At 48.8% G+C, this 27544-nt stretch overlaps 1 protein-coding gene across 1 annotated transcript in view; it reads right to left on the bottom strand.

The window, feature by feature from the left end:
- CDH23 (cadherin related 23) overlaps nucleotides 1-25595 on the bottom strand; it is a 1152220-nt gene extending 1126625 nt beyond the window's left edge. Inside the window, exon 1 of the mRNA XM_078641088.1 lies at nucleotides 25588-25595. The gene's annotated coding sequence lies outside the window, so the exon portion shown is untranslated. The remainder of the gene's footprint in view (nucleotides 1-25587) is intronic.
- Between the last annotated feature and the right edge of the window lie 1949 nt (nucleotides 25596-27544).

Below are 27544 nucleotides of genomic sequence, written 5' to 3' on the forward strand. Positions count from 1 at the left end.
TTCCAGACTGCCTTTTCATCGATCCCCATAATTTATTCAAATTATTGCTGTCATTAATGGTTTCAATGTACACTTCCCCATTCATTTCCATACTATCTAGAAAACAATATCTGTTTGAAAACAGGCAGTACGATGAAATTTAGAAAATTGTTGAGATGGGGAAAATGTTTCTTCTAAATAATTTGACTGCACCAAGAAACCTGTCTTCATTACTAACCTCTGTGTCTAATTTAGTCTTTTCTAATCTAGTGGATACAGTTGCCACCATGAATGAATGCACCAGCAACAGGTGAATGGTTGAATTACAGTGATGATATTGCACCCTTACTGCTTAAAAATTAATACAACGAAATTAAATTGGCATTCATTACGGAAACTTGGACCGACAATAGCTCTGGCCCTGATCTGGTAAAAGCTACACCACCGGGCTTTCATTGTTACACCTTGGATCGGTCTAATAAGAAGGGGGGCGGTCTTGCTATAATCTACCACGATTCACTTTCCCCAAAATTTGTACCAGCAACTAGCTTGGCCTGTGAGGCCCTAGCTTTTGATATCTATTCTGAGTTCCACAGACCATTTAAGGGGATACTGATATACCGGCCTCCGGGCTCCAAAGGCAGTTTATTGGAGTCCCTAGATTTGATGCTCGAGGAGGGTCTGTGCCTTGAATCCTTCTCAGTGATGGGGGACTTCAATTTCTATCTCGAAAACCCCAAAGATGCTGAGACCTCTAGGCTAAATCAAATTCTGGGTATTGGTGGCCTGGAGCAAATGGTCAAAGGGCCAACACATGAAAAGGGTCATACCCTGGATGGTATTTATACCAACAATAAAGATATAATTGAGATCATGGTCTTCCGTATTCCTTGGTCTGACCATTCGGCAATTAAGTTTGGACTTAAACCATTGCCGGCGCAGTCCGTACACCACAAACAGAATCGTGAGATAGACACTAGATCTTGGGGTAAGCTGGATGTGGAAAGACTAGGAAATATCCTGGTGAATTCCATGGTCCAGCCTCCGGTAACCGTGGATGAAGCTACATCCACCTATAACACCTGGCTCACCAATGCTTGTGACCAGATAGTCCCTGTTAAAAAGTGGGTTCCCAAACGGTTTTGCCCACTGCATCCTAGTACTCGGATGAGCTTAGGGACAAAAAATTGATCTGTAAATATGCAAAGAGAGATTGGCGGAAATCGTATTCCAAAGGGATGAAGGAGAAGTATCAAACCTGTATTTCTAATTACAAGCCAGCTCTTTTTGAAGCTAAAAAGGAATACTTTTCACTACAAATAACCAAGGCCGAATCCAACTCTAAAGAACTCTTTAAAACAATTTGTAAACTAGCTAAACCCACTGCCCCTAAAAAACAGGGCGACAAAATGGCGGATTATTTTAAAACAAAAGTTGAAACTATCTTCATCTCCCTGGTGGGTCAAACCAATGGTACACAGTCAGATTCAAATCTCACTGACTCAGGCTACCTAGTTGCCACCAAAGGTTCTCTGGATCATTGTACCCCTAATGAAATCACTGATCTGATCAAACTGCTGCACACCATAAAATCAGGTGCCCCAGTGATCCTTGCCCTGCTGGAATTCTTAAGTTAATTCCAGAAATCATTGGAGAAGTATTGACCCCCCTACTAAATTCAGTTTTACAGACCGGAATTTTCCCTAGAGACTGGAAAAAGGCCTCCGTGCTCCCTCTGCTGAAGAAGCAGTCTTTGGACCCAAAGGACTCAAACAATTATCGCCCGATTTCCAGACTCCCGCTGCCTGCTAAAGTACTGGAGAAAGAAATGAATATCCAACTTAGTAACTTCATTTTGGCTAACAACTCCTTAGAACCCTCGCAGTGTGGGTTCAGAGCCTTCCACAGTACAGAGCTGGCCCTAATAAAATCAACGGAGGAAATCAGAGAGGCAGTGGATAGGGGAGGAAGTGCCATCCTAATCCTCCTGGACCTCTCCACGGCCTTCAATACAGTCCACCATGGGGTCCTGCTGATTCGGCTCTCGGACATTGGAGTCAAGAGCTTAGCATGGAAACTGCTACACTCCTTTCTGGCGGATAGGTCCCAGACCGTGGATCTTGATGGGAACATCTCTGACCCCTTTTTACTTCCTTATGGGGTGCCACAGGGCTCATCTTTGAGCCCTACGCTTTTTAATATCTATGTGGCCCCCTTGGCCAATATCATCCGGTCGTTTGGGTCCCAGCTCACCTCCTACGCTGATGACACACAGATTGTGTTGTCGCTGACGGAGGGAGAGGAAAGAGAAGCAGGCGACAGGTTTCAGAAATGTATGAGCTCTATTTCCATCTGGATGTCAGCCAACTGTCTAAAGCTCAATTCAGCAAAAACAGAGGTGATAAAGTTCAGCAATAATCCCCGGGTTTGGACACAGGACTGGTGGCCGGAAGAGCTGGGGTCCTGCCCAACACCTTCCAGGAAAGCCAAGAATCTGGGAGTCCTACTGGACAATAAACTCACCATGGGGGACCAAGTGAACCAGGTGACTTCATCCTGTTTCATGGTCCTCAGAATAATTAAAAAAATCAAGCTCTTCCTCTCAGCCAGCAACCTAAGGACGGTTGTTACGGCCCTGATTTTGTCCCGTTTGGACTATTGCAACATGTACAAGCTGCAACTGGTCCAGAATGCGGCAGTCAGATTGCTGTCGGAAATGGCTAGGTTTGCTTCGGTTAGAGGTGAGCTGAAGAAACTACACTGGCTCCCAATCCCACTGAGATCTCGGTATAAGGCCCTTTGCGTGGTATTCATAGCAGTGAATGGTATTGGCAAGGAGTTTCTCAAGCATATACTCACATGGTATGTCCCTAGAAGAACCGTGCGCTCCTCTGGTTCCAAACTAGTTCAAACATCCATGTTTAAGAAAACTAATTGGGGAGGCAGAAGTTTCTTTCACTGTGCCTCCAAAGCATGGAACGAACTCCCATTCCAACTAAGAAATGCTCCTGATTTAATCTCCTTCCGCAAGGGTCTGAAAACTTGGTTGTTCTCTCAATAACAGCTCACAGATGTCCCAGGTAATCCAGTACTCAGCGCCAGGACACCCCAGGGTATCAGTGCGCTTTATAAGTACAGATAACATAACATAACATAGAACGTGTGCTACTGAAATAAGTAATAGTATCAGATATTTTTGCGATTACGACTTTGATCAATTGCAAGGACAAGCCCATTGTGCCACCGGTGAGTCACTTTCTTTTGATGAACCAGCGATACAGAGTGCAGACCCATGTCTACGAGGCCACGTAAAGTCACCCTGCAAGGATTTTCATGGCCTCGTAGATATGGAGCAAGGCAAATAGCACAAGTCGCTGCATTGCCTTACTCTGCGTCAAAGAGGCATTCCATGGGCATTGCGGTGGGTGTTCCCACAAAACACTCATGTAAATATGGGTCAGCACACTTCGCCTACATAGCATGATGCTCCAGCTGCATAAAAGTACTGCAGGGGCATTGATATGACCCATAATTTGTGAATGACAGCTGCAGGCATCAGCATGAACAGAGAAGCAAGGGGGCACCGCATGCTCCTTCCAATCCAATGTATCCTCCCATTATGACTTTTATTTTTAGGTCCAGCCTGGGCAGCGCATGCGCTGCTGCGAGCCATGCTGTATTGTGATTATGCATACAAGCTCAGCCCATTTCCCCGTCCATCCTTTTCAGGTCGAGCCTAAGACAGTGCATTCTCTGTCTGCAAGACCTGTGGTATCCTATCCTATGACTTGTGACACACCCAGCGATTCTTATTGGCTGTTGTCTGTGTCAATCAGAAATGCAGCTTTGTTATTGCTGCATTTCAGTAACAGTCCCTCCTTTGTGTGCTTAGCTTTGCTGCTGGCGATTTAACTTAAAGAGCATTTTGTTTGGCACAAATTGTGCACAGTAATCTTTTGTCAATGCTTTCTAAGTGCTCCTAACGACGCCTTTCAATTTGTTCGGCCGGCCTCATCATTTTCTTTTTTAATTAGGCCACCACAGGAGCCCACTTTGGAGCATCAAACATCTCACCCTCCCGATTGGCATTGCACCCTCCCCCCTCCGAGCATGAAGGCTTCCTTTCCCTCAACCCACCATTTCTGTGTGCATGGAGTGAGACACCATCCATGTCGTTATTTGGACAAGGGGAAAAATGTAGTCCCTTTTCTATGGCATTACTGACTTGTTTGCAATGGTGACTATCCCCGTGGCAAGCTGGTCAGTAATTACATAGAAAAGGGCTTAAATGTTCCCCCTCTTCCATATAACGACATGGAGAGTGGAGCAGTGAGGACCTAGTGAAGTCAGGTAAGAAAGTAATTGAATCTAACAAAAAAATGGAATGCAGTACCAGTCTCGTAGTGCATGCCTTTTTTTTTGTTTTTGAAATATTGGTAAGTTCACCTTTTCTGTCTGCCGTTACAACAGGGAGTAATGAGTCAGCCTGCTTCATCCGGTGGCTGTCTTGCACTGTGATGACTTGTCCACTACTGCCCGAAAACGCGTGCTTCAGTGTCAGGGCTGTGGATTTATGTAAACATATCTATGAAGTGCATGCCTGTCATTGCTTGTTGTTTTACGCAGGTTTTGGGAAGAGGTTGAAGGAGGACTTCCTGATCCCATTTGGACTTTGTATCTCTCTCCTTGCTCTCTCCATCAGTGCAATGCCGCCTCACCTTTTCTCTACCTTAAATCACCTGCCTCCACTCTCTGTCTACCTCCCCACTGTCTCATATCTCCCTGTGTCTTGGCTTCTCGTCTGTGTGTCTCACTCTTTTCCTACTCAGTGTGCAATCCCTCTCCAGCAAGAGCTGAGTGCACCTGGCAGGCAAGAGGGAGTCAAGGAGATGTGAGTATGCAATGATCCCCCTAGGTAGCACAGTGAGGCTCTCTAGTGTTTTGATTTTCACTGTTGCCTTAAGAGTGCCAGATGTGAAGGGGGATTTAGGCAGCTGTAGGCACAGTTAAAAAGCTCTGCGTTAATGTGTCACCTTATAACATGGCCATTATCTCACCCTCTCATGGGGAACCATAGTGACAACATGACTAAAGAAGTTCACCCCCAGTAGTGTGAGGTCGAACACAACACCCCAGTTGGTCCAACAGGGACCTACTAACATAGGTAAGCAAACAGCCATCCACACACATGATCATCCCCATTATAAACACCTAAAATAAATTACTCCCAAGTAGAGAGCAAATCAAGCATACTCCACCTACCAATGCACCATTCAGTCACAACATTTGAATTAAGAAGCGCAGTTGAAAATTAGATTCATCAATTATTTTCATGGTAAGACCTCACCCGGATTGCCCTCTGGAGACTCAAACATAATTCACCCCATAATGTTGTATACGCAAACACCCTCAATCCTCTCTGTGTCCACCCTCTAAAAAAGCTGTGTCCGGGATCATCTCAGACATGGGGCTGGGCACCCTCGATGTAGCATCCACTGATGACAATTGTGCAGGAGACATTCCTCCCCCCTCAGAAGATGCTTGAGTGTCAAGTGCATTGCTCCATCCTGCCCACTACGTATTCTGTCTGAGATCAGTTTGGATTGCCAATGTCGTTGGGGATCCACGCACTGGTGCCATGAGGGCGCCCTCCCCATTTCCAGTGTAGATTGCCACCATTACTTGAGCTTGTAGTAACATCTCTAACCTCCAGCCATTCCCAAACGTCTTCCGGTCTGTCAAAGAAGTGGGCTTTATGATTAGGCACGACTTTCAACAAAGCTGGATACAGTAGCAAATATCTCAAGCACATTGCTCTGAGTTTGTTTGGTGGCTGTGAAGGTAAGTAGTAAATAGCTTTATTTCGATATATAATTGATATCATAAAAAGCATTACATATACATTAAAAAACAGTTTAAAAACAGCAGACATTAAAATAACAGAACCTCTGTACAGCACTTTGCTTATTTGACTTCAGTAAAACAGTATAGGGTGCTCTCAAACGAGGTAAGCTAATCTGTTAAATCTAATGCGCCATGCCCAGCCTAAAAATGTAGCCATTCCAGTAGCAAACAAGGGACGAGGGTCCGATCTAAGAATTCCTAGGGCCTCCCTATGCGACCTAGTCCCAAGTTCTCTACAGAGTGGCTTCAGCCATCTGCTGCGGGGGACTGCATAAGCCCGGCATTCAAACAGTAGATGGGAAACTGTCTCTAACCTGTGTAAACAACAAGGACAGAAGGGGGAGGTCTGTGCCGTACCTTCCAGTTGGCAGTCACAGTTTCCACTGGAAGGACACCTACCCTGAACTTGAAGTAGAGGGCCCTATCCCAAGGAGCTGTAATGGTATCCAAATATGGCTCACAAAAGTGCACGTCTTTTACCAAAAGAAATTCTGTCGATGACCTACACAAATTAACATCCCTGTTTCTGCCCTCAGCCACCCAGGACCAAAATAGCTTCTTTAAAGTTGACTTTGGCGGGGCCGACCTATTGGCCCAATCATCCTCAAGACCCAGGTCTATTAGGAGGTGTTTAACTTTCCTTAGCCATTGAATCTTAGCCCAGCCAGTCGACGCGAGAATCTCCTTAAGGCCATCTGCATAGCTGGACAATTCCGGGACTCTCCAGATACGGGCCCATAAGAGGAGCGGACACAATCTCGCTTGATCACTAATAGGGCGAGTGCCCGTATCTAGAAGAAGAGGGAGGGTCGGGGTACTGTGAGGGAGGGCCATTAGATCTTTAAGAAATTTGTTCTCAGAGCAGGTCAACTGGTCCACATTCTGGGCACCCCATAGTTCTGCCCCATAGAGAGCTGCACTAACACCCCGTGCCCTGTAGATGTCAAGGGCCGGTGCAATTGGTTTATAGGAGGAGCCACAATGTTTTTTGAGAAGGGCACCTGTCACTCTCTTATGGGACAGCAACATCTTTTGGAGATGGGATTTCCAGCTCATGGAGTCGCAGAGACGGATGCCAAGATAGTCGAACTCCCTAACCCTCTCAAGTGGGGCTAAGTCAAGAGTAGGTGGATTGACTGACTTCTTCGGGGGGTTTAAGACCAGGAACTTCGTTTTCCCCGTATTTATGACTAGGCCTCTAGAGTCACAGAAGGTCTTAAAACTGTTTAAGAGACTCTGCAGGCCCACTGGTGACTTGGAGATCAGGAGGGTGTCATCTGCAAATAAGAGTGTAGGTATTTTCTTGCCCGCCAGGGATGGCGCATCTGTTGGATGTTGTAACAGATGCTCCACCACTCCATTGACATATAATGAGAACAGAGTGGGGGCCAAAACACAGCCCTGGCAGACACCTCTATTTACAGGAATTCGCGCTATTTTTTGTCCCTGAACTCCCCACCTGATCTGTGCAAAGTTGTCTGCGTGGGATCTTATCAGCATGTCCAAAAGGTAAGGGGGGATGCCTAGTGCATCGAGAACGCTCCAGAGCTGATTGCGTGGGACCTGGTCAAAGGCAGTTCTTAGATCTATAAATGCCAAGTACAGGCTGCCTTTGCCCAGTACAACCACTTTCCAATAGAGCATCAGCAACCGGAATGCTTGCTCGATCGTCCCCGTGCCAGTTCTAAAACCGGCTTGGAAGTCTGACAGGATATTGTTTTCTTCGACCCACTGCATGATTCTTCCTAAGACGACTTTGCCTGCCACCTTCTGCGAGGAATCCAGGAGGCTTATAGGACGGTAATTAGCAGGGTCGTCCCGGTTCCCTTTCTTAAAGATAGGGACGACCTCTGCACCCCTCCATGAGTCTGGTAAGGCCGCACCAGCCAAGCCAGCATTCATTACGGAGGCAATAAGTCTCCCCCACTCGGCTAAATTAACACGAAGTAGATCCCCTGGGAGGCCGCCCGGACCCGCCGCCTTGTTGGGGACCTGGCGCTTGATCGCCGCTTCAACTTCTTTGCAAGTGAATTGGAATTCCTGACTCGGCTCTAATTTGACCATGGCATGCTGTCTCACCACAGTGGACACGGGACCCTCAGTCGCTGCATAAAGCTTGGAGAAGTGGTCGAACCATACTCCCTCAGTTATATTGCATGTTATGAGCGAGTCCGTGGGTTTGTCCTTGGTTCTTATTAGATCCCAAAAGCCTTTAGAGTCCTTCCTGTGACTAGCTGTCAGTAGGTCCTGCCAAAACGAGTTCTCATACTCAACCCTTGCCTTTGCTAAGGTCTTTCTATAGTTGCGCCTAGCGGAGCTAATCTGAGCCCCATCCTTGGCTTTTACCGCCCTGATCAGCTCCTTTTTGGCGACACTGCAGGCGTGTGTAAACCAAACCGTATTGCGCATAGGTCTACCATTCTCGCTGCCCCTTGGGCCTGGAGGGTGGGCCACAAAAAGTTTGCCCAACGCGATAGTAGCTTCAGGAAACAAGTTGGAAACCTCATGGTTTCGATCATTGGGTCCTAAGGAGTCTAACCGCATCGCGATATTTGCCATTATAGATTTAGCCTCCCGGATCTTAAACTCTTTTGCCGCGAAGGTGTTCCATTTTAAGCGTCTGCCACAATTAGATGGAATTACTTCATGTGTTGTTTTCCAAACATGAGGGGCTGGAGCTGGAGACAAACCCCTCATGAAGGAAGACAAAACAGGAATAGGGGGTTGTGGTCACTAGCAGAAGTCTCAACAGCCTCCATATCGATTAAATGTGCCCAGAGACTGTAATTCAATAGAATGAAGTCAATTCGTGAAGAATGACCCACTCTATTAAACGTGTGAGCTCCTGACTGGTCCGATTTAGTTCTGCCATTGGTGGCCCTAAGGCCGTGTTCCAGGCAGAGGGCATTAAGATCGATGGCATTTTGGGACCAACTTCTAATAGGGGCCAGTGAGAGGGGTGGGATGCCTCTCCTGACATCGTCTTCCCAGGTGTCCAATATATCTTCGCCAGCCAGGGGTTCAAACGTACAGTTGAAGTCCCCTGCTACTATCACTAGAGCGTCAGGCGCACAAGAACTAAGACCCTCCTCAATACCCGTAAGAGACAGTGTAGAGGATCCGCCCCTCGCCCCTCTAACATAGATGTTAAAAATGTCAAGCCTACTCCCCCCTTGTGGCCCTCTGACTGAAATTCTCTGTAGGTCCGGTGATTTATTAACAATGTGCCTAATAGTAAGACCCAGCGAAATACTTGCCCAAATGAGTAGGCCGCCGGAAGGACGGCCTTTCCCTCCCTGGGATTGTGTCGCTGGAACAAAGTAGGTGGTGAAGCCCACCTTATGACATGGTTCCAGGCACCAGGTTTCCTGAAATAGGCACAACCCGAATGGTTCAATAAATGAGTTCCAGTCGGGTATGTCTATGTTCCGCGCAAGGCCTGCTATGTTCCAGCTGAGCACCTTCAGACCCTCCCCACCAGTTCCACCTGGTCATTTGTGGGTTGTGCAAAGACAATACCAGGGATAGTACTGGGGATAATACTAGAGGACTCGACCGTGGCCAGAGAAACAATGTCATTTCCAGGCACCGCCACCAGGGAGCAAGATAGCTCCCCCCTCATAAACGACGGCGGCGGTGGCATATGGCAGCTGGCCTGAGTTCCCCCACATCTGGAGTCCACTTCGAGTAGGGGTAGATCTTGAGGCATCAATCCCACTATCTGTAACCTGCCTGCTCCAGACGACTCCCGAGGGAGGAAATTACCCTTGACATTATGGTGAGCTGGGACTACCAGACCTACTTTATCATTGAGGGATTCAAGGACTATATCAGATAGTCGAGATTCAGCAACTCTACCCTCATTGTGCAAGGCCCTATTTTCTAGTGAGTTATAATTTTTGGGGATACTTGAAGATAGCACAGCGGCAGAGCGCGGTAGGGGGGAAGGTAAGTCCTCAAAAGAGGTTGTGCAAGACACTTGCCAGTAAGTCAATCAACATCTTCAAGGCAACCAAATCTATTATAGGTAGGTACCCCATTCCAACTCCCTTGTGTGCCCTGCCAACTGTCTACTGGATCACCCCATACATGGTTTCTAGACAAAGGCCAATTCCCACCATTTTTGGGACGTGAAAGCGGGGGGTAAAAGTAGGTTAGGGGTCTGGTTTCTATAGTGGAGTACCCCCGTAATCGTTCCATGTGCATATGTGATGTGCTGTATTAGGGTCATCAAAAGAAACAATTATACAGTCACCTGGGACTGATTTGTGCGAGGTGCCTATCCATGGTACCCTTCGCACCATGAGAATTTTACTTCTCAGGTGGACGGGTAACGGCCTGTTTTCATTTAGCCAGTGTATTACCTTGTTTCTCAGTGACCCAAAGTTTTCCTGCTGGTGGTATGCAATTTCCGGGACTCCTGTTAGCACCACTACATAAGGTCTAACATCCGGGGGGAGGTCGATAAATCCCCCGCGCTGTTTCTCCCCATGTTTCACCCCGTGTGAGTTAGGATAGTAGGGCTTCTGTATTTTAGCCCTTGTGGCTGCTACGGCCTTCGTGGCTGGGACGGGTTGTGCAAGCGGTTGCTTGGGTAACTCCATTGCAACATTAATGGTATTGCTTGTTACTGGCTTGGATCGGGGTTTAGGAATAGGTTTCGTCACAGGAGGGACGGGTGGGATAACTGTGGTTGTTGGTGTTGGGTGGATTGGGCCAGGTGTGCTATTCGATTTGTTATCAGCTATGCTAAGAGTTGCTAAGGTTAAAATGCTCTTTTCTGTCTCGAGCAGCTGGTTTTCTATGCGCGATAATCTGACTTCCAGAGGGGTTAGAAGTTTCTTTAGTGTTTCCCAGACAATCGTTAAGAATTCCACATCTCTTCCCTCTATCACATACACTGGCGCCCCATTATTCTCATCCTCTATTACTAAATCCTGCTCCCCCTCTGAAGCTGCCCGACTAGTATCTACAGTGATTGTGTTGGTATGCCCTGTAGGTGGTAATACCTGGGGGAAGAGTGGGGCGGTATGATGGACACCCCCCCTAATATAGGATTAGGACCCGTGAGGATCTGGGCCTTTGCAACCTTCGCCTAGAGAAGGCAGATGTCGTGTGGTGCTTGCGCTTTTGTATAGTACCCTCTTTCAATGTGAAGGGATTCCTCCCGCCCTCCCCCTTAGGGTTAGATGTTATCTCTATTGGGACTCCCCTTGCCAGCTCCACCCCACCCAAGGAAGGGGTATGATTGGAGGTTGGTGAAAGGGAGAGCCCCCCATAGGGCCTGGGAGTGAGGAGACCGGCATCTGATGGACAACTGCCTGCGTCAGGTTAGGAGCAGTGCCTACCCGACGCTCGGGAGTTTTGACTGTGGCAAGATGGCCTAAGGATGATTTCCTCACTAGGGACAGCTCCTGGGATATTCTTCTAGCTGCATCGAGGTCCATAGAGACTCTCTGCTGCATTTTATTGATTTCTACATCGATGGCACTATTAGTTCTAGTTATAAAATCGTCTAGAGTCCCATTCAGCTTCTTCCCTTTAGCTGCCCTATTTCTGCACTTGCGCACGGACATTGTGTCTATACCTTGGGTACCTCAAGGAATAGTTGGAACAAAGACAAAGATTGGACAAGCAAAGGTAGAGCCAAGGGGAATGGCCCGGTCCGGTCTCAAACGTTCTCTAACGGCCTCAAACGGCCCCGCCCTTGTCCCGGGCTTCTCCCGGTCGCTCCCGCGCAGCGGGCCACAATGAGACCTTTAAGGGGTGGAGCTAAAGGGGGGGCGTAGGCAGGGAGAGCGGCCCAGGTGCTGGCGATTAGGGCTGGCGGCGGGCGCTCCTGGGAGTTGAAGTCCCGAGCCCGCCGCACGCTCGCAGCCCTGCCTACAGTTCTTCCTCCTCGGTGCAAGATCCCACCAGCTCCAGAAACAGGGTCTTAACTCTGGCTGCAAACACCCCTGCGAAGCGGGACCCGCGAAGCGGGTACCGCGAGCAGTTGCAGGGAAATGGATACAACCACGAAGAAGGCACACACAGCAAAGCGTCCCACGTTGGTTTAAGCGCTGGGGTTATTTAAATGGCAAGTGATGATGGGAGGGCATAGGCAGGGAGAGCGGCCCAGGTGCTGACGATTAGGGCTGGCGGCGGGCGCTCCTGGGAGTTGAAGTCCCGAGCCCGCTGCACACTCGCAGCCCTGCCTACAATTCTTCCTCCTCGGTGCAAGATCCCACCAGCTCCGGAAACAGGGTCTTAACTCTAGCTGCAAACACCCCTGCGAAGCGGGACCCGCGAAGCGGGTACCGCGAGCAGTTGCAGGGAAATGGATAGAACCACGAAGAAGGCACACACAGCAAAGCGTCCCACGTTGGTTTAAGCGCTGGGGTTATTTCAATGGCAAGTGATGATGGGAGGGCGTAGGCAGGGAGAGCGGCCCAGGTGCTGACGATTAGGGCTGGCAGCGGGCGCTCCTGGGAGTTGAAGTCCCGAGCGCGCTGCACGCTCGCAGCCCTGCCTACATTTCTTCCTCCTCGGTGCAAGATCCCACCAGCTCCAGAAACAGGGTCTTAACTCTGGCTGCAAACACCCCTGCGAAGCGGGACCCGCGAAGCGGGTACCGCGAGCAGTTGCAGGGAAATGGATAGAACCACGAAGAAGGCACACACAGCAAAGCTGTGAAGGATGTAAGAGTCTCCTGAATGAGTTATGTGTAATCCAGAAAGATGGCTATCTTACAGTTATCAAATTGGGACACTTCTTGTGTTATGTTCCATATGGGTACCCTAATATAGGCACGGGTAACAATATACCCCTTCACCTACATTACCTCCCCTACACTACACTGTAACGAGCTTTTAGGATTGAACCTTTACCTAGTTCCAGACCTGGGTGCAGAAGGAGGGTTTCCCACAAACAATAGTCTTATAACTTCATCAATAGACTCACACAGTATGAATGAATATTCATAAGGGTTCTTGGAAACCCGGCAGGGGCTACACCACCTTCCCCACCATATTTACGTACACTATTTATCCCATACGTCATCCTCAAATCCAACAATGGCTAATACATGAGACCAGGGACAAAGGGGCCCTAGATACTTTCTGCATAAATACAGCACATCTTGCTAGTGTTAGGCAGAGGGAACCAAGACTTCCAGGCAGACAAACCGACCAGAGACGCTGAAGCTCCTGCATGCAGATGCTCCAGCTGACAGTGGTCTGAACATCCCTCGTAATGTGTCCTACTCAAGACCAAGAAGGGCTCCTACATTCTCACACGTCAGGTAATGGGGTTCACCTAAATCCTATAGGGATTCTTGGCTTCACACCTACTCACTTGCTAGGGATACTTGGGTACATCTAGATAGGCATTGTATTAGTATGCAATTTCTTTTATCATACATTTTATATTCATGTATGCATTTATGATTATTGCAAAATGGTAGCACTGTACTATCCATTTACATTCACTGTGCTGCTGATCATATATCTCTGCTACTGTCTAACGATTGTCGCAGCACATATAATTTACCCTAGAAGAGAAATTGTCCATTAAATCTTTATTGTAACCCTCCCTACTGTTGCTTCTGTGTAACTCTCTGAGAACGAATAAGTAAGCAGGAGTGACTGGGCGAAAAGTAGTACATTGTTTCCACGATCCTGGGGGATCAGGGTTGTCATGTTCTAAGGTTGCCAGAAACGATTCTCTCCCCGATAAGAGGAGACACTAGTGGCACTGTTAGCTAGCTAATGCAGACAGGCTAATATTTCTGGTGGGGGTGTCAGGTGTCAGTCTGCCACCAAACCCACAGTTCATGCTATCCGAACTCGCAGATTCTGTATAGGAACGACACGACATGGCGCCGCAAACGTTGGTTGGGTACTTATTTAATAGTAGAAACTAAGTAGTTCAGTCGTGCTATGCTCAGAGACCCCTACTCACAAAACGCCAGAGACGTCTGGAGTGAGTGGACACAAACCTCTGTCACCCCTGAGTAGGTGAAATGTTCTATTTATTGGCTGTTGTTTAATCAAGCTTGAAGGACATAGTGTTCCTAAACATTGTACCTAACACCTTATCTTAGTTCTCTTGAACAAACTTCTTCACAAAATGACTAAGGGCAAAGATAATAACCTGGTGGTGACTCGATGCCTGTCAACAGGAGATAAAGAGGTGGATGGAATTCTCATTGCACCTAAATTCAGATGTACTATCACCCTGAAACTACTAGAATATTAGAATATGGTTTAATACTTAGGGGTGGTATATTAGCTTTTGTATTTGAGGCATACAAATCAAACAAAACAGAGGTATTCTATTGGTGGGTGACATTGTCAGAAGCAGATGCAAGAACACAGACACTTCACTACTATACAGAAAGAGAGAGGAGTTGGCCAATCTACATTCTCGTTTTCAGTTGTGATAACTTTCTGGAGAAGTACCTTTCAGACATATGAGCTTGTATCTAGTTGGCCTAACGGCTAGGACAGTCGACCTCGAATCTGGGGAACTGGGTTCGAGTCTCGGCAATGACGCTGAACATCCTGTCATTCTGGGCAAATCACTTAATCTCCCCGTGCCTAACAAAAATGAATGTGTGTCCTCATGTAACGTAACTGGTGCTATGTAAAGCACTCTGATACCCGATTCGGGTCAAGTTCGCACTATATAAAACTCTGCAAAAAAAAAACAACACAGGTTCATTGCGCACTACATTGGTTATATGGGTATGTGCGAAAAGGGCCACAGATGTGCCTTGAAACATAACCTTTCTGTAACCTCAATTGTGCATTAACAGAGCCACTAGCTCTTGCTAAACACTTATAAGGTCCCGAAAGCAAGACCAATTGCATTGTAAATGCTTGTTTTATTTGGATCCTGTTACTGTCCTTGCTATATCGTTGCTTTTCAGTTGTTAGACACTCCTTGGTACTGCATTGTCTGCATTTGTAACCTCCCATAACGACTGGACCTTTTACTTGTCTTGTTACACAGTCTGCTTTATAAGTCGGTGAGCACTATTTTGTTTGATGAATAATGGGGACAATGGTGGCTGCTTCTTCTATTTGCAGTGTGCCCACACAGCACTTGCGGGACAATGGTGGCCGCTTTTTGCATGGAGCGTTATGTGCACTTTCACTTTAAAAGTGGCAACCCCACCCTACATCCCCACACAGCACTCTCAGGACAATGGTGGCCGCTTCTTCATTTTTAAACTTTTGAGCTGAGCGTGGTGCCTGTTTCAGGGACACCTCACTCAGCTTCAGTTTTTTTTTTACTTAAATGCTGAGCGTGGCGCCCGCTTCAGGGACACCACGCTCAGTTTCAGGTTTTTTTAACTTAAATGCTGAGCGCAGGGCCCACTTCATGGAAACCCCTCTCTGTTTTAGCATTTTTTTTCACTTTAAACTTTAATGCGTAGCGTGGCGCCCACTACAGGTACAGCGCGCTCTCTATATTGCAATAGGTCTCGCATTTGCCAAACTTTGACCTATTGGTATTGTAAATGACAATGGGTTTTATTATTCTACGTTTTTTTAACCAAAAATAAAAGGCATTGTCATTTACAATGCCAATAGCTCAAAATCTCGCAATTGCAAGACCTATGGCATTGCAAATGCTAGTTTATATTGCAGCCTGTGTCCCCTTGTAGGACTGGTGCGAGTATATTGCAAATGCAAGCAAGATTAAGGCTGTCCAAAGAAATCAAAGATCACTCATGTATGACATGTCATTTATTTTTAATGCTATCTCATCTGGGTAAGAAGCTGCGTGATCATTCCCACTAATCTAGTAATGAAATAATGTCATGTGATTTCCTATGATGTCGTTGTGGGCACAATTTACAGTGATGTCATTAGTGTGTGAACCAGCTATTTTCACAGCTGAAAATTCTACCTCTTTTTGGTTGCGGAATGTTGGCTAGTGTGGAGGTGTACCGAGCTATTTCAAAGTCAGTCCTTTGAAAAACATAACCAGGGCCGGACTGGCCATAGCGGGTTCGGGCATTTCCCTAGGACGCTAGATGGGTGGAGCCGATTATGCAGCAGAAGGGGCTGCTTTTGTTACAGGGGGCCACTCCATCCCTCGCCCACACTCCATCCCTCGCCCACACTCCATCCCTCGCCCACACTCCATCCCTCGCCCTCTTGCCCTGCCTCTATCTCTCGCCCTCCCTCTATCTTTCGCCCTCCCTCTATCTTTCGGCCTCCCTCTATCTATCTATCGATCTCACTATCCATCGCATCACCACAGCATCACTCAGGGGCACCACAACATCAGTATGCGCTACCACAGCATCACTGAACGCCACAGCATCACTCGTCGCCGCCACAACATCATTCAGAGCCACCACAGCATCAATCTGTGCAACCATTCAACAACAACTGATTCAAATATGTTCTCTCAATGTTTCAAACTTTATTACAAATGTCACAATTTTTTTTTAATATTTCACTTCTGTTCTTGTATTTTCATCACCATAAAATACACTAAACATAATCTTCCAAAAAGTTATTTGCAAAAGTTTAAGCTATTGCCATTATAAATTACAATAACTTTTATTTAAGTATTAAATATTGAAAAAAAGGGGCGTGGCTAGCAGCCGATGGGAATGGGCGCTCTCTAACGCGGCTCCCGACCCCTGCCTGCTTATCTGCCGAATTTCTCCGATTCCTGACCTGGGATCCCCCCAAACTTCGGGGGGGCCCCACAGCTGAACCCAGTGCCTGCCCCGACGAGGTACCTGCCCTGATTCCTGCGGCGCCACGGGCAAAACGCTCCTGCTGAACGGAGGTCCGGCTGCTGGCAAGATGGCGCTTTGACTCCGTGATTAACTGTGCCCACTGGTTTGGCCTTATCCAGTGACGGCACTGTGGATCGGACCCTGCTGCATACCTCCGGAGCCCTGCAGATGCCTTTTCCGACTCCAGGAGACTCTGTGGCCGCCTCCTTGCCATATCCGCACTGCCCGAGGTGAGCGCGGCGCGACTTCTCCTTCTCCTACGTTGGGGGCCGCCTACGCAACACCCCGGCTTTTGGGCCTGTAGCTGCGGGCGCTTGGTGCCTTTCCCCTCCTGCCTTCCGCCAGAGACCCGGCACGCTGAGCCATACCTGCCTTTGATGCCTCCGAGACCGCTACGGGACTGCACGCACCCCCGGAGCCGTCCTTGGACCTTCACGGCTTTCTCCTGCGGTGGCCTCTCTCCTGTGCGGCGTAGACCCGGACGCCGCGGACCAGTGACCCCCTTCAATTGCGGAGGTACGTTGACTGTGAGGCTTCGCCTGTGGCCTGAGGCATTCCCGGCCCCCCACTGTGCCCGACTATTCACTGCGATACCTGGCCGGCGCTTACCCCACCTGCTAGCCGCCGCTGTGGGCCTGTGCTGCCCTTGATCTGCCTGGCACCACCCCAGCTATTGGGCCTCTGCACCACCGCCTGCCGCCTCCCGGATTGCCTCCCACCCCCGCCGTGATCTTACCGCCGCCAGCTTCTGGGACTGCTTTTGCGGCCGGGAGTACAACGTGCCGCCTTTCCTCGCCAGCAATCACCAGACCCCTGCTTCGGACCGCCGGTCTGCTGCGGCTGCTCCTAGCTGGAGTGGAGGCCTGAGCACCGTGGCCCTGAGCTCGAATACGCATTTGGTGTGGTGCTGACCTACAAGGTGGCGCTGAGTGTATCTGCTACGCTGGCATAACACACAGACCCACGATCAATCCCTCGCTGGCTCTGGTATGAGAGGCGACTTAGCTGGCGGACCTTCACTTAAAGCCCTGCTCGCAGCTTGGCCCTCCTGGGTCCCCCAAGGAGCTCCCACTGCAATTCCTGAACTGGATCCGCTCTTCTGTTTATTGGGTCACCTTTGGATGTGTTGGCCTAGGGACGTCATCGCCCTGTGGCGATTCTTGACGATTACCTGGACTCCCCATTGCCCTCTTGAGCCTCCGTGCCACTCCTGAGCCCAAATTCTGGCCGCCACCTGCTAGGAGTTCTATTACTCGTATAGTGTTGCTCTGTCCGCTGAGTTTGGACTGTAGTGCCGAGTGGATATCGCTTTCTCTCCCGCCATCGACCTTTCCTCCAGCTGCACCCTGCCTTCCTCTACACCGTATACGCCGCCTCTTTGATGCTTCTGTTCCTCATGGCGTCCGGTAAGGGGACCAAACCATCCAACCAGAGGCAGCTCAATAAGAACTCCTGGGGCACAAAAAGTGGTGATAAAACTGCGACCTCCCCTGAAACCCCAAATCTTTCATCCCCCTCGCCGGGAGTGAAGGCCCCCACCCTAGAGGACGTTATGCAGGCGATAGCTGGCGTCAGATCCTCCCTGGAGACGCGGATTGACTCAGTTAATATAGAGGTGACACTGCTGAGGGCTGACCTGCGGAAAATGGACTCCAAGGTCAAAGACGTGGAAGTTAAAACTGCGGCCCTGATTGATGACACTTCTACCCTCCAGCGGTAAGTGGAGCAACTCCAGAAGCAACAGCAGCAGATGAGCGAGCTCCTGAACGATTATGAAGGAAGGGCGCGACGCAATAATATTCGAATTTTGGGCGTGCCGGAACGAATGGAGGAGCCTGCTGCGGACCTCTTTGTGGAAAATTTGATTACGACCCACCTCCGCCGGAAGAAGCTCTCAAGCTTCTTCTCCATCGAGCGGGCACACAGGGTCCCGGGAGGCATACCCAAGCCGGGGCCACCCCCCCGACCAATTATTGTGAGGGTCTTCAATTTTCGGGACCGTGACTCCATCCTCCAAGCAGCCCGGGCGGGACCGTCTCTCCTCGTGGATAACGCCCGCATTACGCTCTTCCCGGACTTCACCATGAAGGTCCAGGCTAGGCGCCGCAGCTTCCTGGAAGTCAAGAAAGCTCTACGAGACAAACAAATTAAATATTCCATGCTTTTCCCAGCAAAATTGCGAGTGGAGCACGAGGGCAAAGCATGGTTCTTTTTGTGGCCGGAGGAGGTGTGGGACTGGTTGGAGGGATGGCACCGTGCTGGAAGATCTCCGAAACGCCGCGACGCCCACGAGGCTCAAGACGATCTGGCACGCGATGAACAGATGCCAGGTAGCCAGGAGCTCTTTACTGGTGTCAACGATGTTGGGGACTGACTTCCGTTGCTCACCGGGCCTGCTCCTCTTACAGGGTCTTATTTGCTGGGACCGCTTTGCGTGGCGGATCTCCGCACTTTGTTGGCTCCTGGTCCCTGATGGTGTAATTCTTCGGCCCTGGTCGATGCCGCATTGACTACTTACCAGGTACTCTGTTTGATATGTGAATTTGGCACTGGGAACTGTTTGACGTTTAGTTTTCTCCTGTATTTGATGGTCACTCCACTACTAGAGTCAGGCAGGGGGTGTTACCGGCTCACCGAGTACCCCTACCATGGTTGGGAGGGCGACAGGCACTCTGCCTAGTTGGGGTGTGGATAGTTTCAAGTCCGCGGGCAGGGAAGCAGGGAGGGGGGATGGATGGGGGGAGGGGGGATCTGGGATTCTTATGATGTTGTTACATTGTCATTGTTTTTCTTGGTGTTCTTCTTTTTTTGCAGAGTCCTCTTCTGTCACGTTGACCACTGCTCTCAACCCACTATAGGTCTCAAGCTGTCTAGCGGTCCGCCCCGAAGGTTGCCTGTTCCCCTAATGCCTTGTGAACTTCTCCTTCCACACTATTACTCTGACTTATCGCCCTGGTGCTTCCGCCAGCCCTACTTCCACTTCTCCTTTCCGATGACCCCCTTAGTCCACATCTATGATGCACCCCAACTCTCGAACCCTCACGCTCCTGTCCTGGAACGGTAATGGACTGGGGCACAAAATCAAAAGGAGTGTGGTCCTTCAATACCTTCGTCGCCACTCCCCCGACATCGTCCTGCTGCAGGAAACACATCTATTAGGTAACACTTGCAAGGCTCTCCAACGGGGGGGATATACACTACTAGTTCACGCGGGCTTCACGTCTGGGTCCCGTGGTACGGGGATCCTCATCAAGAAAAGCCTGGCACTTACTCATTCCAAGACATGGGCTGACCCCCTGGGCCGCATTGCGATAGTAGAGGCTACTTGGGAGGGCCGCCCGCTAAATCTGGTCTCTGTTTATATTCCACCTACACTCGTGCTGGACTCTCCAAGGGAGCTGGGTACTCCCTGTCGGTACATTACTGATTGGCGGTGACTTTAATAGCACAATGTGCGACGACCTAGACCGCAGCCCTAAGCGCAGCTCTCATCGGTCACGCTCCGACCTTTCCGACTTTACTCAAGCCGTGGGGCTGGTAGACATCTGGCGCCACTGTTACCCGACTACGTCATATTTTACGCACTACTCAAATGCACACAAAAGTATGTCGCGCATTGATTATTTATTCTGCCCCGCTGCTGATCTCGGCTTCTTCGTCCGACCGCAGGGTCTTCCGCGAGGCATCTCCGATCACTCACCTCTTAGTGTAGACCTGACCTACTATCGTCCCTATACTCGAGGCCCAATAGTTATTAGCTCCTGGTTGCTGCAGATACCTGATATTAAAGACGCTCTCCTCGAGCGTACAGAATATTATTTCGCTGAAAATGTCGGCTCAGTTGACTCCGCGGTGACCCTTTGGGAGACTTACTTGGTGGTCGTGACGGGCGAGGCGATGACACTAAAAACAGGCTATTTGCGTAAACATAATGACCAGATCCTCCAGGCAGAATCTGACCTCGTCCACCTTGAAAGGACGCACAACACCGCTCCCACCGACGACACCGCGGCCCGTCTCCGTACTCAACAACTGGCATACCAAGCACTTGCCCAGGAGAGGGCGCGGGCCCGCCTGCTCCACTCGCGCCATCGGGTTTACGAATTCGGAGATACTGCAGGAAAAATGCTTGCTTGGCTAGAGCGCCGGGATCAAGGCACCAGGTGGGTATCCTCCATCATTAGACCGGATGAAGTCACGGTTAATGACCCTCAAGATATTGCGGAGGCTTTTGCCGACCACTTGGAAAGTGTCTATACCGCGGGTCCTTCCTATACGCCTGAGGAGTCTAGACAACTCCTGGCGGAGATGCGTCTTCCGATCATCTCTGATGTAGATAGGGGGACCCTGGACGCTGATATTACAGTGGACAAACTTACTTTGGCGCTTTTCGCCGTCAACTCCGGCAAAGCTATGGGCCCAAATGGAGTCCCGGTCAAATTCCTCAAGGGCATGGCCAGGGAAACTATCCCTCACTTGCGAAATATGTTTCTACGGAGCCGAGACAATTGCGTCCTCCCGTTAGCTCAGCGACTAGCCTCCATTGTTGTAATCCTTAAGCCTAATAAACCACCCGATAGCTGCGGCTCTTATCGGCCGATCTCCTTGATTAGCACGGAGGCGAAGGTTCTGGCCAAGCTGTTGGCTACTTGGCTACTTCTCGTGCTTCCCTCCCTCAGCCATGATGACCAGTCCGGTTTCCTTCCGGGTCGTAATACCGCATTGAACCTGCGCAGAGTCAACAATGTCATGAGTCGTCAGTCCATTATCCAACAGGATGCGGCCATTTTATCCCTTGACGCCACGATGGCATTTGACTCCATCGAATGGCCCTACCTCTTCGAGGTCCTGGCCCGCTTTGGCTTTGGGCCCCACTTTATTAGTTGGGTGCGGCTCTTGTACACAGACCTTTTTGCCCAGGTCAGGGTCAACGACCACACTTCACGACAGTTTAGTCTCCACAGGGGCACCAGGCAAGGTTGCCCTCTATCCCCGTTGCTCTTTGCTCTCACCCTCGAGCCCCTCACCCACTGGGTCCGCACGGACGTCTCCATCAGAGGTCTCTAGTGGAATGGCGACGTTACGGACAAAATCTCCCTCTATGCCGACGATATCTTGATTTATGTGTCCTCTCCCCGATCTTCCATTAATAGCTTGTTTCATGTCCTCACCAACTTTGGCAAATATTCGGGCTACTCGATTAATTGGACTAAATCCACACTATATATGCTGCATGGCCCCCCTCCCCGATTGCCCTGAGGGTTCACCATTGCGGTGGCCACGGACGGCTTCCAATATCTCGGCATATATATTACGCCGGATTCAAAGGTATTTCATGACCGCAACTTATTAGGCCTCCTGCGCAGACTTCACAGCGACGTTGCACATTGGCGATCCCTCCCACTGTCACTCCCGGGCAGGGCGGCTCTGTTTAAAATGTTAGCTCTCCCGCGCTTTCGATATGCCCTGCAAAACTACCCCTTCTTGATCCCTGACTCCTACTTTCGCATGGTTGAGGGTGAGCTTCGTCTTTTGCTGTGGGACGGCGGTGCCGCTCAGATTGCCCTGTCTAAGCTTTTTCAAGGCTGGTATGATGGCGGCATTGCCCTGCCCAACCTTCGCCTCTACTATTGGGCGTCACAGTTGGTGGCTGTTAACCACTGGGCACATGGCTCACCCCTCAACCCGGCCTTCCTCCTCGATAGGATCCAAACTGGTCGAGAGGGCTATCTGGGGGCCCTATATAGCAAGCCCGCTAAACGCAGATACGTCGGCCCCATGGCTTATATGGTCCCACTGTGGCACAGAGCCAATAAGAGTTTGGGATGGGCTGATACGCTTTCTAAAGCCACCCCCTTGTGGTCGTCGCAACGCCTGGGCTCTCTCTGCTTCTCCCAGGGATTTTACAAATGGGACATGATTGGGATTTCTGAGGTGGGAGATCTGGTTTACAAGGGTGCCATCTTGTCTTTTAGTGCGCTTCAAACTAAATACTCTCTAGCTTCCACAGAATTCTTTCGATATCTGCAAATTTCACATGCCATCCGGACGGCCATCCCTGACCTCTCCTCAATTCCTCCCATTTCCCCCCTTGAGGTCAGATTGTTATCGGAACCGCTACCTGAGAAGGCTATCTCCTATACCTACCGCAAACTGTGTAATAACCTCCCCAACTCTTTCCCGTCGCTGCGGACCAAATGGGAAGCGGACCTGGGCCGCTTCGATGAGGAAGAATGGCGCTCGGCCCTCATGTCCCCTAGACAATCTGCTACCTGCCATAGGTTCCGCCTGATTCAGTTAAAGGTGTTACATAGGGCCTACATGTCCGCTCTTACCCTGGCAAAAATCGGACGACGTCCTGACTCCCTGTGCCTGCGAGGCTGCAACTTACCTGGCACCTTCTTTCACACACTGTGGGACTGCCCGAGGGTGCAGGAGTTTTGGGGCCACTTCCTCAAGAAAATGAGCGATTCTTTAGGCAAGCCACTGCAACCACTACCGAGGCCATGTGTCCTTGATATCTGGGGTGCCAACGACCTCAATGTTCAGGAACTACAATGGTCAGCTCTGGGATTTCTGTTAGCTAAACGTTCCATCGCGATGAAATGGGGCTCCCGGGACACACCCCTGGTGGTGGGATGGGTGGCTGAAATGGATTGGTGCATGATTGCAGAAAAGACGGTATACAAAATTCGGGGTTGCCCTAAGGTGTGGGACAGGAAGTGGGGGCACTGGAACGTATACAGGGGTGAACTATGTGACTCTCCAACTGCTGAATTAGCTATGACACGGGCTGGACCTGTGGGAAGACTCCTGCGTTAATTTAATGCAGCTTTAACTTAGTGCTGTTTCTTCCTATTTGACGTATCAATTGTGACTACGATTTTACTCTGCTTTTATTATTTTGCATATTCCAGTTAGATGATTCGATGTTGGTTTTATAAAAAAGAGAAAAATATCAAACAGTCGACCTCGCTGCCGTACGCTGTTAGCTTTGGTCTTAGCATTACGCCTTGATCTGGAATCGCCGCCGAGCCTCCGGGATGTCGGCACATAGGCTGTGTACTATTCTGTTTTTCCATGATTACTGACGCTGCCGGCCCCAGGGTTATATGCAATGACAAGCTGTGTATGCTATACCTTTTGTAATAAAAACTGTTTTATTAAAAATATATATATATTGAAAAAATACAACCCATTGTTATTTTTAATATTAATACATCTAAGTCATGTACATACAACACATATTGAATTACAAATGCTATAGGTGTCACGTTTGCAAAAGTTAACACTATTGGCATTGTAAATGACAAAGTTATTAATTTCGCTATTTTCAAAACAAAAACATAAATAAAAAATGTGTCATTTACAATGCTAATACCTCTAACTTTACTAATGCGAGCCCTATTGCATTGCAAATATATATTTTTTTTTATCTCCCTCTTTGCTCTCCTGAAATGTTGGCATGTATGATAAATGCAGCTGATTAACCAATAACCTGGGAGCAGTATGATGCTTGGATCATGCTCTTCAGCTCCTCGTAAGCGCTTTGTAAAGGCAATTATAAAACAACACAAAGTACAAGCACATGTTTTTTTTAACAAAACAAAATGTATTTTGGCGATGTGTAGTATTGTTAAAATAGCCCAGCAGAGGGAGCTCGGACTCAGCCTTCCCGCTTGGAAAAGCTGAAATAGCTCCGTGCTTATCTCTGTGGCAGCTCATCTCAGTCTGTATGGTTCAAAACGTCGTCCTGACTCCTGAGTGGGCTAAAAGGGCCTGTCTGCAGTCTCCACCATGCCAAGTACACAGCGGGGAAGATAAAGCAACTGATTGTCCTCAGGGGGAGCCAGGAGGCCAATTTGGGATCTTGAGCGCTGAGAGAAAGCTGTACAGTCGAGTGATGAGGATGAAGGGGAGAGGGGCAGTCTATAAGGTAGAGGCGTCAACTCACCTTTTAAAGCCTCGTCCATGTGGAAGATCACTCACAGCGGTTACATTTCGTCAATGTTTGTTTTTACTCAAGAAAAGCATTCATCATAATGTGGAAATTCGCAAACATGTTTTCAATTCATCAACTATGCTACTGCCCTTTGTAGAGGTTGGACAAAAGCAAATTCTGTTGGGCCAGAGAGTATGTTCCCTCCAGCACGTTGTCGTATAGTTAACTCACTGGCTGGGATCAGAATTGTACTCGGTGTGGTCTGAGACTGAGATTTAGGTCTATGCATTCCAGTAACTGCCGCCCCGTTATATCCTATTGAAATATGGCACTAGTTACCTTTTTCAAGCACTGCAGGTTCAACTCTGCAGTCCATCCTTCCATGTTATATGAAGGTAAAACCACTGCGTTAAGTGAGAATATAACTTATGCCAAGAGGCAATACGGCTGAAGGCACACATCCAGACCTAACCTTATCTCCTGCGCTGGTGCGCTTTGGGCTGCCTAGCGCCAATGCAGGCAACGTTGCACCATGGTGTAAGGGTGACAGCATTATAAGGAGGATTGTTTTAGTGCAGAATGTAGCACACATGGAAAGAAGAACAAACAAGGAGAAATAAATACATTTCTCCTTGTTTTACATAACCTGGGAAGGTGTAGGTTTTTGGTGCATCCTCTGGTTTACCACTTGTGGTACATCTGGGAATCTATCAATATCCATGGATGTTGCATGGGAACACCAATTTACGCCCATGGAAATGCCTCCCTGGCATTGAGTATTGCAACGCAGTGATTTACACTGCGTTGCATTACTCAAAATGTATGAGGCCACTCAGGGCCCTGCAAGGAGGCCTTGCGTGGTGTCGTAAATCTCATTTCTAATTTGCGTTGCTCTTGCACCACGTTGCGTGGTGCAAGAGCAACGCAAGGGGCTCGTAAATCGGGCCCTTGGTTTAAAATAGGCGAGTTTTACCAGATGCTCAAAAAAGTTTTTTTTAAATAACAACAAAAAACATACCAGTGATAAAGTAACTCAGCTCAGCGTTCAGACCAGCATCGGCATCGGCGCAATTCATGCGTGCCACAACGAAATCTCGAGGTACATCCTCAGCGAGAGAAACATTGTATTCCGTTGGAGTAAAGGTGGGGCTCTCGTCATTGACATCTAGAACTGTATGAGAAAGAATCAATTGTGAAAAAGTTGCATTAACAAGAAACACAAGGATGTATGTGGCCAACTGAAAATCCTCATGCAGAATGGTGAAACGTTAGTGATCAGAGGGATACCATGACTCAACACTGAAGGGCATATTTATCAAAATTTAGCATAATCCTTGTGCAAGGCTGTCGCTAAACCTAGAGTGATTTTTACCAAGCCACACAAGGCCACCTTGTGTGGGCCTATATGGCTTGGTAAACCTTGTAATGCAAAGCAGCTCACGTCGCTGCCTTGCATTACTCTGCCCAAGGGCGGCGTTCCATGGGTGGGGCGTGGGGGTTCCCATGTATTCACCCATGGATTTTGGTGTAGGTCAGGATTTACTAAGACTGATAAACTTGGGAATGCGTCATAAAGTTATGCCCTCCCTAGGGGAGGAGTAACGAGGAGAAACATCGTTATCTCCTCTTTGTTTTCTTAGTGGTGCTGCAAGGGGGGCGGTCTGCCCCAGGCGGCACAAGTTTTATGGGCAGTGGCTTCCCCGCTCTCACACGAGTTTGCCACAGGGACGGCAAACGCAGGAATCATCGCCAGTACCCCCACCCTGCTCTTCAGTGCGGCTGTGTGGCAGGAATGGCAGAGACCGCCAAGGGAGGCAAAGTGCCTAGCTACGCCACCGTGTTTTCTTTTTCTAAGTTTAATGCTTTATGCAGCACATGTAGAAAGAGGAAAAAGCCTCAGAAGATTGTTTTATGCCGGAAGGTGTTCTTTCCTGTGCAAAAACAATTCTGTCTCAAATGCAGGCACCCTTGCGCTATGGTGCAAGGGTGCCTGCATTGGGGCTAAGCAGCAGTTTGTGCATAACCACAGGCAGAGCAGGAATGTGCCAAATCTTGATAGATATGGCGCATTCCTGCCTCTCCATTTCATGCAGCGCTAAGCTGCACAGCATGGTCTCTTGCGGCGTTGCATAAAATAATGATAAATACGGCCCTAACTCTCTGCTGCCTCTCTCTGGAAGGGAGAAACAATGATGACTGTGACACAAACATAACTTGAACAAGCACTGGTAAAGTCATTAAGTGTGGGTTTTAAGTGCTACTACTTGCAACTTTAGCACATTAGAGCGAGACAAATGACAAGAAGAGGCAGCAGAAGTGGACAGAATGGACAAAAAATGTAAGGTAGAACATCATGCAATTCCATGCAAGCACATGGGTGAATGGAAGAGGAATTATCCACATAGTCAATAGCATTAGGTGAGAAATTAATATTCCAATAGACCGAGTCGGTACTTGAATGACAACATCTCAAGCCAATGGATGAAATAGAATGATTGAAAAAAAACTATGACTGAAAGGGGCAACCTGAAGCCCAGTCTGTGTCTAATATTAGCAACAGCAACTGAATCCTCAAATCCTAGGCCTAAAAAGTGGAATGGCGTCAGAGTGGGGACAACACAAGGTTTGAAAGATTCCTGTGCTAGCAGAAAAGGAACAATTTGCAAAATCTTACCCAAACATGCTCAAATATCCCATAAATGCTTCCCATAATTTCTGAAGATAATCCAGGTTTTGAAAAGTGTTATTCACAAAGAGGCCTCAGCATGCAATGGGGGCTGACTGCAATGAACAGTCTTATGCACTCTTCCTGCTCATAACTATGCAGGGATGATACATCCACCTGTATATTCATGAGCACGTTTAATAGGGACTGTTCGGTGCTGAAGACAAAAGGCCTGTCTGCCCTTGCCTAACAGAGTCAGGAATCTCCAGGACAACTATTGCAGGCCCCAAGGTTTTTTTTCCTGCTTCAG

This window comes from Lissotriton helveticus, chromosome 5_1 (assembly GCF_964261635.1).
Source record: "Lissotriton helveticus chromosome 5_1, aLisHel1.1, whole genome shotgun sequence".
NCBI lineage: Eukaryota > Metazoa > Chordata > Amphibia > Caudata > Salamandridae > Lissotriton > Lissotriton helveticus.